Below are 16,560 nucleotides of genomic sequence, written 5' to 3'. Positions count from 1 at the left end.
TGCAAGAAATGTTAGGTTGCTTAGAGTATCTATTTATCTAGAGGCCTTTAAAGTGGCATTTTATTAAAAAAAAAAAAAAAGTATCTTTTAATCTTTCTCTTGGAAAAGAAATAAGGTCATTGGATTTTATTTCTGCTGTAAAGGAAGAAGGGAATGAAGTTTCCCCTGAGTTTTGGGGTAAAATGAGGACTAGCTGTAACTAAAAGCAGAAAAAAGCCTAGCACATTCCTTTCCCTCCAGTCCTGTTTTGTCAGTCCTTTCCATTATTTGTCTTTTACAGTTTCCTCTGATTTCTTAGCTTCCCTGATAAAAAACAAGTGGGTTTTTTTTAACTCAGAAAGTAAACAAATAGATAAACAAGATTCCCATGAGAAAGCCCAAGTTCATTAATAAATACCTATCACTATGTATTCCTTTTAGCTTTTGAAAATTGCATAAGCTGATAAACCTAAGATTTTGAGAGAGAAACTTACTATGAACTGAAAAGTGTAGTTAGGCAACAGTTTCCCAGAGACTTGTCACAATTTTGAGAAATGTGTCAGGATTTGATTTTGCCTTATAAGGAAGTATTAAGTTGCTTTAAAAATAGAAATATATTTATAAGCTGTAGAAGGATGACATTCCAGGACACTGCATGATGAATTAGATGTACTCATAGTGCTGGTAAGGGTGCTTCACAAGAAAAGCAGTCACATCTGAAGAAACTACCCATCTTCAGAATAGGGACTATAGAGGAGGAAAAGTTGTCCAAGGGACAGCAGCTGCAAATAGAATAGTTTTTAAAAACTCATATGTGATCTAGATTCTGACCAAATCAAGGGATTTGTGAATAATGCCATGTAAGCCACTACTGGCTGTTTTTATATCTGTTAGAGAGGCTGATACATAGCTCAAAATAGGATAGAATAAATTGTGCAAGAACTAAACCAGGATTTCTAGTAAGAAGGTTTTAAAACACAGTATGATTTGTTCTATTAGGATCTTCTTCAGTTGACAGTGAAATAGAGAAGTTGAAGAATGGAATAGGGAGTGAAATACGAGCCCTAGAATTTCCAAAGAAAATCTTATTTGCTTGAACATGGCAGAGAGATGTTAAACCTTATGAGCCAGCTAAAATGATCAGTAAAATTTGGGCTTCCTCAGATACTGGGCATGGATGTTCCATTGGGTATGCTAACAACTGTGTAAAATTCAGTCTATTTCTTCGTGAAGATATGCCTGAAGCAGATATTAAAAGGAAACTGAATTATGGATTAGGATCTACTTTGGGGGAAAGAACTGAGAAGAAATCAGATGTGAATAGAAACCAGTATTTCATTGCCTAAAGAGTAACTGTGTTTAAAAAGGTGAGAAATTTAGAGCAGGATATAATTTTGAAAAAATCACCCTCAGTGGAGTATGCACAACATCAGGACAGCAAACCTCCAATTGCCCTAAAAGAGCTTTTTCCAAGAGCTTGGTTACAGAAGTTTATTTCCTTAAGGCAAGTTGTCAGTCAGCAAGTATTCTGTTCAAACACTGCTGAGTTTCTTGTTGATAGATACACCGTAAGTTTAGAGACAGAAATGGCAAAGGTCGGTTCACAAGTGGAAGAATATTTCAGAATATCGCAAGATTTCCACCTTTGTTTAGCACAGTCAGGGAAATAAATACCTCTCTACATAAAAGAAGGTCATAACAACCACTGTGTTAGTGCCCTGCTGTTTCAAAATCACAATGTTGACAGCATCCCCATGCCAACAGAAATGTGAATGAAATATTGAGGAATGACTGCATTTATGAAAGGACTCTATTTGTCACTGTTTGGCTCTGTCACTGATATGCTGGTGGAGAAAATATTGCTGTTGGGATTTGCTGTCAGTGCCCAAAACCTCTGTGGCTAGTGAGAGGATAAAAGTGGGAAAATTTTAGGAAACTGTAGTATAACCTGATCTTTACTTTGGGAAATTGCTTCAGAGATTACGTTCAGTAGAAACAGCGAAGTGCTACTCTACCTAAAGACCACTCTCCTGAAGGGAAGATTTGATCCCAGAGTTCATGCAGCATGCAGTACACATTTCTGCTATATTGCATAACATTAATCTCTTTATACAGATGCCTTATGTTCCAGACAGGGCAGGTATCAATGTTCAAAGCAAATCTGACATGGACAAATCTAGGATTTCTTGTTTACCCAGCATGCGGGGTCATAAATTACACATATATGAAGACATAAGTCACACTGCAGGTGTCTGCGCTCTTACACTTCTAACCTCCAGCATGGGTTCTGCCTGTGCTAAGTAGATTCTCCAGACTTGTCACTGAAGTGCAAAGGTTAAGTGGCCTTCTGGATGGAAGGCTTTGATCAATTAGAAATTAGGCCTCCTTGAACATGGCTTACATTAAAAAGAAAAATAGAGGAGAAGAATAAAGTGTCATGCTGAGGCTCCATGTCCAGGACAGCATGTAACTCTCCAGGGTCCAAAACAGCAGCAACTCTCCATCTCTAGCCCACAGTAACCTCCAGGAGAATGCTTCAGCTTCAGGACATATTGATAGGGAAGTGAAATTGATACTTAATGTCCAATTTAACAGCAGAGAACTAATCATTCACAAATATTGAAGCAGGTGGTCACCATATCTTTCATTTGGGTAGGTTGATATGGGCTGGAGTGGCTGGGAAGTAGATTCCTCAATAAGTGGAATGGATAAGTCAATTACCATCTTTTGTTGGTCCTCAAATGTTCTACCTAAAATTCATCCATGTTAGAGATCTATCCGTGTTTCCTTCCTCTGTTTTCCCAGAAGGCTCCTGGAAGTCCTGTTGAATCAAGACAAAGAGGTTGAAATTATATTAACACTGAATTCATACCTCAGAAAGGAATACATGTCAGCAGACCAAATGTGTATAAAATCTGATTTTGTTTTCAAAGAAATTGTGTATATTATCAAAAGTTTATAAAGCCCTCTCTCTTTTTTTCCCCTAGCAAAATCATAGTTCATTGATTATATTCGCTGATAACTCTCTGCAAGAAGGAAATTAATGATTCAGGGAGGCACATAAGTACATTTTAAGGATTGCTAGGAAGATAGAGTAGAAATATATGTGAGCAAGATACTATGACAGTTCTTCTGGAGCAATAAAGTATATAATGGACATGGTCTAGGCCTGATAAATGGCAGTCATCTGCACCCTCCGTCCTTGAACCTAAGAGGTGCAGGCTTCCTGGTGATTTTTTTCTGTTTATTACACTCTTACTACACTTTCAAAGCAGAAGCACAACTTGCATTGCAACACTGAGTACTGTAAAACACCTGTTGGTTAAAGGAAAATTTTCTACATTAATAATATCTCAAGCCTAACAAAGTATTGACAGGATTAGATTATTTTAGTGGGATCTCAGAAAATGGTACTCTGATTTGTTCAGAAAACCTTCTGGTAAAGGATTCAAAAGGCAGAATAAATAGAATAAACAATAAAATCATAACTTTTAAGTGACCTTGTCTTTCTGCTGTCTTTGAGAGAGACCAACATAGAGATTTTCAAAGTCTATAGTGAATGGCACATGCATTTGACTTACGGCACATGCAAAAGGTTTATGTCAGGAATCATTATCACCTGAACCTGGGTCATCTGATGTTTCAAAAGTAAAAACCCTTCTCATGGCAGGGATTATGGCAATATAAGATGGGAGTCTAAGCTCACAGTCACCCACCAGGGCTAGACTGGTTTGCCCACGCCTGCTAGGCAGCGTGACTGTGACGCTCAGAGTATGGCCGAGCTCTCTAATAGCCATTGTAGCTTCACTGGGACAAGACTGCTTAAGAAGCTTGTGTTAATAGCACCGCACTGCAATTTGTGCTGAAAACACATAGTGAAAATAGTATATTGTGACAATAATGACTTCCTGACTGAAGTAGTAAGTCACACATGTCAGAAGTAATAAATTTAGGCTGGAGAATGACCAATAATACTAATCATTACAGCAAGGATAGATCTGAATATGTTGAAGATGAATGTGGTTACTGTTCTTTCTGGAGATAATTATTTTGAGAACTACCTATTTCCTCTGTTAATCTCACTGGTTGATTAATATTGGCTCTATCGTTCTGAACAATATAAATCAAGTCAATTGACAACGTCAATCTGCCTTTTTAACATCTCCAGAACAACTGCTAACTTTGATACAACAACTGTGGTATCTGCTGTGTTTAGCAGATTCTGTGGCAGAGAATCCTAGAAGATTTCAAGTGTATTTATTAATTTGATATAAAATGCATGAAAGAAGCACATAGAGTTACTGCTTTGTTTCATCCTGTCAAAATCGCAACTGGGCCAGTAACACTTAGTACAAAGTTAATTTAGTCAAGATACTTGAGACCCACTTGGCTGTGTTTCTAAATTCCTCCCTTTGTCCTTTGCAAAGCTTTGAAGTGTTACTTGTGAGGTGGATGTTGTAATGAGCCTGTTTCTAAGAGGATCAAAGTAGCAGAGCTGCCCAAAGCAGCATCAAAGATACACAACAGAGAGCCCTTTAATGAGCAAGAGGGACATAACTCTTTTCCCCAAAAATAAAACCTAAACCAGGATTTAGATTAAATATTTAAAATTGAAAATTATTTTATTTGTCTGGAGCTTGCTAGCAGAAAGTAAAAACCTCAAAGAGAAGAGGAAATTTCTCCAGCTGACTCGGCTAAAATTTAATGACTCTCATTTGCTGGATGGCTTAACTATCAGTTAATGGAGTCCAAATACCTGTGGCCTAAACTAAAGGTGGCAGTGACAGCCAGCATGGGCCCAGGCAGGAGAGCAGCCTTGTGCTAGAGCAGATTCCTTTCCCATGGATATGAAAATAGAAAGCAAACATACGGCAGGAAGTTGCAGCATGCACCGCAGAATGAGAAGACAGCTTGGAGGGGGAACAGGGGGGAAGGGTGGGAGAAAGAAAAGGAGTGGGAGGGAGGACTGGACATGTGAATTATGTGCCAGGAAATGAATTCCTTATAATGTCTCTTGCCAGAAGCTAAATCCTAGCACATGCAAGTCATCTTTTTTCCCTTTCTTTTGCTCTTTACACTGTTCCTCTGCAGGTCAGAGAGGAAGAAGCAGGGACAGGAAGAGGGGCAATTCGGTGTTTACTTACTTACTGTGTGACGAAAAAGCTATATGATCCGGCTTTAACATCAGAAAGCATGTGACACCATAAAAGTGACGAACAGGATAATATCCTGCTTCTCATTAGATTGGATTTTTTCATCTTACTTTATTTGGCCACAGGGACTCTTCAATATGTTGTAGGGTTGAAATACCAGAAGAAATGTGTTTCTGTTCAGAGGCTGAATATCCTTATTGCACTGTATTCAGTAATGAAATGGGGGTTTATTTGTTTGACTTTATAGCTATTTGTGCAAATATGGCCCCCACATATGTTTTTGTTTAAGGAATTACAGCATCTTTCAAGGCTGTAGAAATATATGCCACTGACCTGTGCTCAATGTGGGGACAAAATGACAAGACTTATGTTTGAAGTTGGATGTTATTTTCCAGAATGTAGCAGAAAACATCCAACAGAAAGTTAAAAACCTTGATAGCAAACCAAAGTACACTTCCAGCTTATGAGAGATTAATGAAATATGATGCAGAGAGCAGAATGAGTAATGAATCTGGACACAAAGTAATTATTTAATGCACTAACATTTATTGGGCATTAAGCATGAAAGGTAGTCTTTCCATATGTTTTTTCCTTCCCAGCCCACACAGTTCAGGATACCACATATCTCAGCATGTGCAATGCCATGGACAAAACCAGTATCATTTTCTTTGAAGATATTTTGTGGGTAAGAGCACTGGACACTTTCAGATGTAAGGAACACAGATATTGTCTTTTTCTTTTTTTTAATTATCTGCAACGCTAAAATATTTACGAAAGTCTGTACATAGCAAAATTTTGTAACTTAAGTTAGTAAAGTCAAGTAAAAGGCTGCTTTCAACAAAAGCTGCAGAGAACCCAGGAGTTTCCAGTGAAAGGAATTAGCTGGTTCTATATAGTGTCTTTAAAAAAAAAAAGAAAGTTTATTTTTAAGAATGTCTGAGTGTTAAACCCTTTTCAAGCACCATAATTTCTACTGATTTCTTCTGCTTCTGTACCAAGTATAACCTACATTGCTCAGTTTTGGTAATGCCTTAACTCAGGAATAAGAATTTTTACATAAGAATGTCTTATTTTCCACATAAAGAATACCAAAGATTCTTTTAAGTATTCTGCTTGTATTCTATTGATCCATTTCCTTACTATCAAAAAATATTATATTCAAAATGAAAACAATTTGTTTTAATTGGAGAGCAGAGTTCTACTCAGCCTTTACAAGCATAATTTCTTAACAGTGCTAATTTAGGCACTTTTTTCTATACCTGTAAATTGGATTCATCTTGCTATTGGAAATTTTGGGTAAAAAAATGAAAAGGATGTTTCCCTCAAAGCATAGGATTAGCTAGTGTCAAGTTGTGGGATACTGCTCTCCCAGGAATTTACTGTATTAGTTTAGTTACATAATATCTGAGCTATTTACTTCAGTCTTGCTGAATTAATGCTGCTAAAATGAGAAGGACTTGTAGCAATAGGTGATACATTAGGTGTTCCAAAAAATCTTCCATTCAGTGTAAAAAAAACTTGCACCTTTGTTGTGTATGCATTTCCAAATGTAAGTTTTCAGTACTGTTAGTCATAGCTTTCAAAGGTTTCTTTGATGAAGTAGAAGCTGCCGAGTCCTTTCTGAGCAGCTGTTTCCTCTGAGTATCATCAATGAGAAACCTTTCTCCCAAAATCCTCTTATGCCAGGCAAGACTTAAGAACAATTCCACTTCCAAACTGTTGGAATGACCTACCTAGAGGCTGCAAGGCTCTCAAGGTACAATGAGTGCTCTCAGTTAACTTCCCCAAAAAAAAGCAAAACAATAATTACCACAGGCTCTAAGTATATCACATTACATTTAAACATAAAATATGCATCTCTTTCTACAGATATCTCATACTTCTTGCTGTCATTGCTGTTGTTTGACAGGACATAATTTTTGTAAACTGACAAGGTGCCTAATTAAGGTACTTGAACAAATCTGAACACTTGAAAAATACCTTCATTGTCAAAACCATACATGAATAACAGAAACTGAAATCAAATGTGGTTTGACACTTCTGTGCTACTCAGAATCACACGCTGAGATGCCTGAGTAGAGCAATTCTTGTCTAATGTCCTGTCAAATGATTTTCTAAAACTCTGTATTCAGTGAAAATCAAGATAGATGTCATATCTTTATGCAGGTATAAATATTAGTCCTGATCACATGGCCTTAAGGATTCTCTGTAGCTGTGGTACCCGAAGCAAGATATCTTTGATGTTTTAGCATCCTTTTTTTAAAAACTGGGCAAAACTACCCCCATGCAATACAATTACTGTAGGTTTGCAATACAGATTCACAAGCAAAGCACACTGAGAATATTGTGAGGCTGCTGAAATGTTTCATGAATTAACATGCTTTACCTACCCTTGAAGCACCAAGTTTCTAGCTCCTTCTCTGCCTATAAGAATAAGGAAGTTTTAGCAGGTAGCCCAAATATAATACATAGAGACTAATTTTAGGAACAATGACATCTGTCAAAAGGAATTGCAATTTTTATTCATTCTTCTAATCTATACTTGACTGAGTTCTTATGAAAATCAAACTCTTAAATAATTTGCTTGACCTTGTTAAGAACATTTCACTTCAGTTGTGTGTCAAAGTTCTTGACCATATGATAGTGTGTAAGCAGTTTACTTAGAATATAGCAAGGTGCTAAGTACTTCAACTCTCTTCAATTAAACTTATGAACACTTCATTTTCAGGTCTTTTTATTGTACTTGGCATTATTGAGATGATTAAACTCATAGTTATATATGTTATATCTTAAAACAAATTGTAAATCTGTCTATTTGAATATCACAAATTATGCTAGATGGTTTAAACCTTAGGTGGAAACCAAGAGCTATTTGGTCAAATTCTGTGATCCCATAAAATATAATAAATGGTGTATTTTTAATAAAAAATTCCCTTTGCATTGTAAAACATTGATTTAAACATGATAAGAATGCACTCTTTCACATGAGTTATTGATATTTCCAATTTCCTGTCTAGAGGTATCAGCAGGTTAAGGATTAGATATACTCATGGCCAACAGGTCATCAAATAGACTAAAAAGGAGTACATGCCTGCCTAGCCCTAAACTAGATAGTACCACAATTCTGGATGTCCAGGGGCCGAGGGGCTGGACTGCTGGAAGTGCAAAAGCTCACGTGTCCTTCCCTATAGCACTTCTGGAAGCTAAGCCACTAGTCTCACCCAGCAGAGCATTTCTTCATTTCTTAAGTCTTCTTATTAATCAAAAGAATGACAATAATAATAATAAAAGAAGAAAAAAAATTACTTACCTCTCTGCTTTTTTGTTTAAAATTGTCTTTCTCTTCCTACTGTAAAAATAGCTAGAGAAGAAGAGTACTGATTAATATACTTGTGACTAACACTGCTTTACAATGCAGAGTTAGAATTTGGCCCAAATGCTGCTTTTCATTTTTCAAAAAGTAGCAGTATTTTTTAAGGTGATTAGCAATGGCAGTGTCTTTTCACTTGATATTATGAATATATCAATATGAATTATTCCTAGTGAGGACAAATAAAGAGAAAAAAGTGCAATATCAAGTAACACAATAGTTCTTTTGTAACCACCACTTGCTCACAAAAATATTATTTTCCTTTCCTTCATTCACTTGCATATGTTTTTATTTGCAGAAGGAAAAACACAATTATATAGATCATTTAACTTATGAAAGATATGAAACTTGGATGACTCATTTAAAAATTCTCAGAAATAATCTCGGTGAAGTGGTTTTATTCATCTCATTCTATTTTTCTCAAGGGCTGACATATGCATAAAAGGGGAACCTGATCCCTTGCACATGTTCTCCATGAGGACTGTGTGTAGCACCATGATTAACTTAAAACAAGCTTTGCTGAATCTTATTCAAAGGCATTGCTGAATCCAAGCCAATGGAATTCAGACTGGCATTTCTCCATCTCCTCTGACAAGGGAATAGTGTGAAAGGACAGTCCTGTTTCTCTACACCAAGTATTATGTTTCAGTGGATCTGTGTTATCTGTCCCAACAGCTCTGTTGCCATCTGCAATAGTCAATAAATGAACTTAAGCAGCACAATTTGGGAAATGGAAACACCAATCTTTATATAAGATTATCTGTAACAAAAGCTGTATTTTTTTAAAATTAAAAACAAATTTGTCAGTTTTAAACATAATCTTATGTCAAATCCAAGTCAAGCAGTTAATTTTTTAGAAAAGTAGTATTTTGTTTAGAGTCGCTTTCAGGAACCACGTGAGCTTCCCTTATTGTCTCATGGGATGTGGACTGGAGTATTCCCCTTTGAGACAGCTTTCCTTGTCTCTGTTGGGATATATCTCCCAAATGCTTCAATATCTTCCCTCCAGTTAGACCTCAAAAGTGAACTACAGAATTAAACATATGAATGGTACCCAACTGGATAAACAGAGTAATGAGAGAGCCCAGCTTACTGGAAATTATAAATATTTTATAAGAACAAAAGAAAAATTATACTGGGGTAGATAAAATGTTATCTTCATATACATTTGGGCTTTTGCAGTGGTCAGTAGAAGAGGTAAGAAGATACAAGAAAATTAGAAATTAATTGCTTCTTCTGACACGTTGTCCCAGTTCCCCAAAATGCACCATTTCTATGACTTCCTGAGCTACAGTTTGCATCTAAAGTACTGTAATATGAACTTTATTCTTCTTCAAATTAATCTGTTTAAACCCATCTATACTTTTGGCCTTCAGAATTTACAGTAGCAATGAAATCTTCAATTAATCATGCATAGTGAGAAGAAAGGGTTTACTTGATTAATTTCAGAACTTTTATTTTAAATTGGTGTTGGTTGTCTTCCGGTCATTTAATTGAGAAATAGTGAATAATGGTTCCCTATCTACTATGCCAAGCATGATTTTTTAAACTTGTACCACATCCCTCTTATTGCCTCTTCTGTCCATGTATCCTCCCTTGCTGTGGAAATGGTCTCTATCTTTGATCTCCCCAGTCCTCTCATATGTTCCTTGAATTGTAGTTCCCATAACTCTCTTGAAGCAGTTCAGAAGACATAAAATGACCTTAAATGTATTTAGAACAAAACATTTCAAAATTTCCAAGTAATATAGTTGATTCCCTTCCTGTGCATTCTATGTAATTTAGTCCCACAGGAATATGAAAATAATTACAGAGATTTAATAATTCTTCTGGGAATAAAAACTGCAATTCCAATCAGTTTTTTCAGAATTTTTCCTAAATTTTGGGAAGTATTTTTCTGATCTATACTGACATCAAGATCAAAGTCCAATTTGCCACAAAATTTAAGAAATCTCAATAAGAAATTCTTTTGATTAAGACACACATGTGTAATTTTTGCTTTTCTTTTTCAAGTTGAAATACTTGGTCACCAAATCTGGAAGTAAAAGTGGCTGCAGGCAGGTATGAAACACTTCCTTCTGAAGCTGAATGAAGTAAAAGATGGGAAAAATAGCACATGGTAAATCTAAGTTGGTTAATTATTCTTTTTTAATAGAGTAAGTCACCTTGGTAAAACAAGGTAATGACCTATAAGTCTGAAAAAACTCGGTTGATTTTAGTGCATTTGCACTCACTGAACAGAGAGAAGAATTTATCATCTGATGTTTTCCTTTAAACAGTCTTCTCCAAACACTGTGGTGGAGACAGATATTTTTTGAAAACTTCTAACATTGTCAGACTAAAGCTTGACAGTTATGCACACATGGTAGGGCAGAGAGATTTCACTCTCAGAGAAATGTAAAATCTAAGCCGGGCTGAGGCAGCTGAGATCCTGTGCTGAGGCACCAGGGCTGTAAGTCTTTCTCAGCTTTTTCCAGCCAGCATTACTAAGATAACAAAAATGTGTATGCTTATTTTCAAGCTCTGTGCCTGGAGAACAAGCACAACAGGGCTATCATCCCAACAGCCTGTTTGTCTGCTCTGGAGACAGTTTACTATTCCAAGAAACCCCCCCTCTCTCCACCAGTCATAGTAACTTGCCCCCTTCACTGTGAAAATAAATCAATCTCATTTGCCGCTGTTCGATCGCTTTCTTCTCCCCGCCTCAGCTCCTCAGTTCTGCTCTCCCTTTGAAAGCTCCTTTCCACTGCACCATATGGCAGCTGGGAGAAGGGCAGAGCTGCTATCTATCTCATAACAAAAGAGGCTGTGGTGTCAAAAAGCCTCATAAATGCATGAGACACACTCATGTATAGAGAAATGCCTCCAGCTCTGTCAGGGAGGACTAAAGAGAAGGCTGGTAGACCTGACAGCACTTTTGGGTTGAGAAAGGCACCAGCTCTCTTTTCAGCTCATCCCTTCATCCCTCCCCTTCTTTGGTTTCATGACAAAATCCTATTAGATCTATTAATGACATGAAACAAAGAGTGTGTGGCGGAACAAGAAATTAAATCAGGCCACCTCATTTACTCCCTATCACTATTTTTTGAGATAGAATCATACTGCTGAAAGAAGAAAATAGCCACAACAAACTAGACTTTAATAGTGTGCCAAAAAATAAACAAGTAAGTCCTATTTCTGCCAAAAAAGGGATTGAGCACACTCCTGTACATTGCCTATGGTGGCAGATTCACAGAAGAACTGCAAATTGAATGCTGGCAGGGTGACCCTGAAATACTGTTTAAAGCACACCGTTGGGTTCATTTTGCTTCCTCAAGCTGCTGCTGATACAAAAAAATTACTGTGGGGTCAGAAAATTAGCTAGACCTATGATTATGTGTGCCCTTTGAGCTGTTACAGAGGAACTACACTTCATTTTTGACTATGAAAGAAATGCAAACTGGAATTTACAAAGCATACATTCCTTTACCTTCTTCCTTCCATTTCACTTTCTCATTTTCTGTTCTGGTGATGTTTGACATTCTTCATTTCACAGAAATTCCTACAAAATGCATTCTTGACCTTCATACACACAGTTAGCACAATGGTAGAATTTCCACATCTGAAATACACAGATTACAAACTTTTATCGCTATGAGGGGGGAGGAAAAACCACCACTTCTGTGTAACAGAATGAAACAGCATATATTTAGTGAAGAACAAGTTACTGAACTTAAATATTTCATTAATAACTTCAGTTTATAAGTTTCATTTATTTCATTAATAGCTTCAGTTTCTGAATGTAACTGGGGACAACTGTGCTGTTTTATCTCCATAAAATGAACTAAACTCAAACTAGAATTGTGTTATTGTTTCTGTCTCTTCCCTACAAAGGCCTCAGAAATCCCAAAACTCTCTGTCCCTGGGGTTACTTAAAGCAACCTGGGCAAGCTTCCAAATGCTGGTATATGTGACCTTTACAAATATTCCACAATAACAGCTCCCAATGAAATAAATCCATGAACATGTGCATAGAAACTCAGCAGCGGCATGGAAGTTAAAAGATGAACTTCTATTAACATTGTTGAATTGTGTCCCTACAATCAGCTTAGAAGTTTAGTTTAGAAGATTTTACTTTAACATATGTAATTGCATAAAATATGTTTATAGTATCTCCTGAGTCTTCTTTCTTGGAAAGCACTTGATGTAAAGCTATTGAACAGCATTATATATGTGTATATATTAAAGATACTGTTTATACGTTCATCATGTCACAGACAGCTTTCAAAAATAAACTACAATGAAGTATGAAATGTAGAAATCCCACTGGAAAAAACTTTGAAAGTGTCTTTTTAAAATTAATTCTGCCATGTGTTGGGAAAAAAACTCCTATAAACTGCTCAGGAATGCCTCTAGAATGACTCTGGGGAGGTGAGTGTGCATTCATGATATTTGATAGACTTAAAACTTCAGTGCAGTCTGGGTTTCTTGAATTGTAACAGGCAGAGTTTAAGCTCTCATCTTGGGAGCGGGACTTGTGCTGTGTGCCTGCTGGGAGGGAGGGAGCTCAAGAAGGCAGGGAACAATGCCACCATTCAGGCTCCCCATTCAGCCCAGCCACATATGTTTACATGGCCTGTGCCCACCTTGGAAAAGGGTGGTCCTCCCACCTCCATTTCATCTCACACGGCCCTGAACAGTGAGTAGTCTGAGAGCTTTTCCGCTGGAAAGCTGCAGTTTCAAATTTATTTTATGTGGCCAGAGCTGAAAGGCAAGCTAAATATAACGTGCACATTTCTAGAGTCTGGTTTGTATTTTATTGTAATCTGGGAACAACTGTAAAATTGTCCGAAACTCCCCAGTTTCAAAATAAGTCTAGCACAGAGGATATTGGCATTGAACTTGGGGGGCTGAACTTTACAGTCTTTATAGACTTTTAAGGAGTTTTTCCCCTGAAACAAATTTTGTGCCTCAAATATTCTTAAGCAATACTGACAGCACTCAGAGAATGACTAAAAAGTGTATTTTACCAAAAAGCATTTATGTCTTACTTTTTGTTGTCCATGTTTAGAGTCCATAGCTATACATTCTGCACGTCAATAAACAGTTCATGTAGAAATAGTGACTGCAGTAAATTTCTGTTTAGATACCAGTTCTGCAACTTTCAAACTGAGCATCACTTTATATAGAAGATACTTCACAGAAACCAACATACTAGGCTAAAATGATTGAAGACCAATAGACCAGCCCCCCATTTTCATTTGAATTGAAACTTTAGCTGATATAAAATGATGCATGTCCTTTAGAGGGTCAGAAGAAGCCCATGATAACCAGGGAAAGCAGGAGATGCTAAAAGCCCCTGATGCTTAAGGCTGTCCACTGTCAGTGTACCAGTGTGTGATCAATATGAAGCAATATATAAACACAAAGCAAACTTTATGCATTCGAAGTCAGCATGATTTTTCTCTGCTGATTAACTCATGAACTTACAGAAGTTTTGCCCAAAAAAGAAATGCAGGCTCATATGTCTGCCAAAAACATCACAGTAATTGCACGGTAAAACTGTTAAGTTTGCAAGTGTACTGAAATTCATGCTACAAGAGGAGTGATGGTATCACAATACACTGGATATATAATAGAGAAAAAATCCAGCAAGTTCCAAGGGAGATTACAAAGCAAAGTTCTAAAAGAAAAAACAAGATAGTCTGCTACTTATAAAGTATTAAATGGCAGAAAATGAGATAAAGACAAAATGTGAAAAACCTGAAAAAGCATCTCAGAAGAAGATTATTGAGATGTTAACCCTTATTCTCAGGTGAATTGATGTGAATTTATGTAGTGCTTGGTGATTTGCTGTGCAGACCTTGTTGAACATTCAGTTCAGTCTGACATTCCTGCTTCCAGAAGCCAAACTGTGTTCAAGATTAGCTTACATTATGTTATTTATTTTCCTGGTGCTTTTCTTCTAGGTTCATTAGTTATAATGATAATGGCAAGACCTTTTAAGTAAAGAGAATCTGAGCAAGAACATTTGCTTATTCAGTATTGAACTTGCTCAGTGATGGCCGTCGCATTGTTTTGAACTTCTCTTCCATGAAGGCATTCAATCTAATGATTATGCACAAAGCAATTATTTATTGAAGGGTCCTAACAGAATCAGGGACTGTTGTTCAAGCTGAGAATTCTTGTTTTCTCTGGTTTTGTTTAATATAAATGGGACAGCCTAAATATAAATGAGCAAAGGACAGAGAAGTCCTCTTCCTTGTTCTCCTTGTTCCTGTATAGTACAAGAAAAGAGAAGGACCTTGACACTAGAGAATATATGCTGTGGTTAAGTAGGGAGGGACTGTCAAAGGGTCCCATGGTTTTGGAGACTTGCCAGTCTGTGCCCATCTCAAACTAATATCTGTCTGCCCCATAATCTGCAATCACACCACTTACATCACTGGTGGATAGGAAGGAGGGCAGTGAATTGCACTAAGTCATAAATGGAACAACTGTATCAGGTTGTGACTTAAATAGAGTCAATAAGGATCTACAGCTCAAACTTTGTCCTTTACACATACAGGTGTACCCAAATATCACAGCACAGCTGATGAATAGGTACTGTTATCTGAGAGGTACCGTTAGCATGTACTAGAAAAAAAAAACATTCAGAGTGAAATCCCAGGCAACATGGATCTAATCTGAATATAGGGGCTCCCTAGGAGCATTGCAGCCTTACCAAAACAGCATCCTTGAGAGTAATTTGCCCTCTTTTCAAGTCCAAAACAACCTTGCCAGTGACATCAGTGGGGCCAATATATCATCTTGAAAGGTCAAGATTTACAAAATAAACTTTGATATAACACAAAGAACTTGCCTGAACATTTAAGAAAATAAATGTTTTAGAATCTGAAGTATAAATCATACACTGTAGTGCAGCTAGCGGCAAAAATAGGCATCAGAAGGCAAGTAACTGAGCAAAAGGAGAAAAGTAGAGTTTTATAAAATCACTGCAGCACAAAATCAGGTCATTAAATTCAACTAGTTTTTATTCTTCTTCTGCATTTACCTTGCAGAGGGTAAACTGTTACTTCTGTTGAAGAAAAGAAAGCAATTTAGGTCTGTAGCTAAAAGTTAGCAGAGTATGAACAGCCTAAAATACAAGTTAGACAAATATTTTTTCAATTAAAGGAGTGTCACACAAGAATAAATGGTATAGTATTCTGGGTTACATTTATACACCAATCTCAGTGGCTTTTTGCCTTATCTTTTTCTGCATCATTAGTTGTTTGGTTTTTGTTTTGGTCCTTTTTGGTTTTCACTTTAATCAGTACTGTTAACTTAAATGTAGAATAGGGTAAATGATTTTGGTTGTTGATTTTCATGCTGTTGAAACATAGCCTCTAGTTCTCATTACAAGGATTAAAGTACTTTATTTATCTACTAAGCAAGCACTACAAACATAGAGGAAAATATAACTCCTCAACAGCTTTTACCCCACAATTTCTCATCTGATGTCTTAAATAAAAAGCTGTCTAAAGTAGTGTGTAGTTCACCAAGATTTCCTAAAGGATTTTCACTTACTAACAGTCATGATCATACTTCTATGGTATGTGCATGTGCTCCCCTAAGAAAACAATATGACCGGAAGCAAAATTCATCAAAACATCTGTGACAGAACACTGAATACTGAAAATTAAGAATCAGAATCATATCCCTTCTGTGTGTTCACAGATTTATAGTTCACATCTGATCCCTTCCTAATTGAATCAAACAACTGTGGGATTTGTAACAGGTTTTAAACTGCACTGCTTTTTTTCAGAATGGTGCTTCTTTTCAAAATTTACAAAATTACCGTAAATATAGTGAAGTTTTTGAAAGGGCCTGAAAATAAACTGAAACATTTCAAAGGGAAGATTTCAATTTAACCCAAATGAAAACAAAGAAACACTAACACATCCCCAGCATATAATTCTTCTCACAGAGGTAACACTACTAGGCAGTGACCACTTTTACTACACTGCCTGTTGTAGATAAAGATCATCTAAGTTGTGTCTGTCTGGATGTTTATGCTACTTACTTGAATATTTGAAC

General features: G+C 36.7%; 1 long non-coding RNA gene across 1 annotated transcript in view; it reads right to left on the bottom strand.

Annotated features, from left to right (window-relative positions):
- The window catches only part of LOC116444621, a 34,015-nt gene that overhangs the window by 15,734 nt on the left and 1,721 nt on the right, over positions 1–16,560 (bottom strand). The window contains exons 2-4 of the long non-coding RNA XR_004240410.1: positions 11,972–12,103; positions 8,443–8,493; positions 2,701–2,800 (exon numbers count right to left, since the gene is read on the bottom strand). This is a non-coding gene — a long non-coding RNA (uncharacterized LOC116444621). The remainder of the gene's footprint in view (positions 1–2,700; positions 2,801–8,442; positions 8,494–11,971; positions 12,104–16,560) is intronic.

The sequence above is a fragment of the Corvus moneduloides genome, chromosome 5 (genome assembly GCF_009650955.1).
Source record: "Corvus moneduloides isolate bCorMon1 chromosome 5, bCorMon1.pri, whole genome shotgun sequence".
NCBI lineage: Eukaryota > Metazoa > Chordata > Aves > Passeriformes > Corvidae > Corvus > Corvus moneduloides.
The sequence above is the reverse complement of the archived record's forward strand: the minus strand, read 5'-3'. Positions and strand labels throughout refer to the sequence as shown.